A 920-nucleotide genomic window follows, 5' to 3' on the forward strand; every position below is an offset into this window, starting at 1 on the left:
TTAATTTTTTAATGCAGTCGGGACAAATGCTATTCCATCCAAAGCCTTGGTTATGTTAGGCCTACAACTAACCCAGCCACATGGGATTCTGCCTCGGTTTCTCACAAGTATGCCTACACAAAGTCTTTTCACTGCTTTCTCTCAAATGGCTTTTTTGGCCAGAGGAATATAGGTGTTTCACCTATACTTAACATGAATGACAATTTCTTCTTTTTAAAGATTTCTTTTGTTTCATATATTAGTAAAATATCCCTTTTATTCTACTTTTCAAAATTACTTTTTCCCAGTATATACATGTCGTTGAGAAACCAGTGCTCTGTAAACATTGTTACCTTGTTCTAAATTATACTCATTGTGCTTAGAATAATTTGATTGTCTATGTGAGCAGTTCCTAGCTTTTTAGACTCTCCTAACATTAGGAACTGCATTCCCAATTGCTTTCTTGACCTGTCCACCTGGGGTCCCTACAAGCAAATTAACTTCAACATACTCAATACAAAATTCTGTGTCTTCATCCTAGAAAGGTGTCTGCTGAGTTTCCCCTTACTATATATTCTCATAGAATCTAGGGGTAACACTCCTGGAATAATCTTTGGTGACATTTTTTCATACTCTACATATACTTGTATACCCACTTATATAAATTCTATCTATACAATCACAGTTGTAAATATTTTGCTTCTTTTTAATTTCTTTATACTTATATTTGTCAATGTCCTTGTATATATGCATATATATGTGTGCATATAGGTATGCATGCAGGTATATACGATGGACAGTTCATTCTATGTAGTATCGGGTACATTTCTTTCTTACTTTTTAAATCTTCCTTCTATTCATTTTTATTTTCTTGGATCTTTTTCTAAATGTCATTTCCTCCTATGTGTAACATCTAACACTGAAAAAGTTTTTTTTTTAAA

The sequence above is a fragment of the Otolemur garnettii genome, unplaced genomic scaffold (genome assembly GCF_000181295.1).
Source record: "Otolemur garnettii isolate 467f Iridium unplaced genomic scaffold, OtoGar3 scaffold00033, whole genome shotgun sequence".
NCBI lineage: Eukaryota > Metazoa > Chordata > Mammalia > Primates > Galagidae > Otolemur > Otolemur garnettii.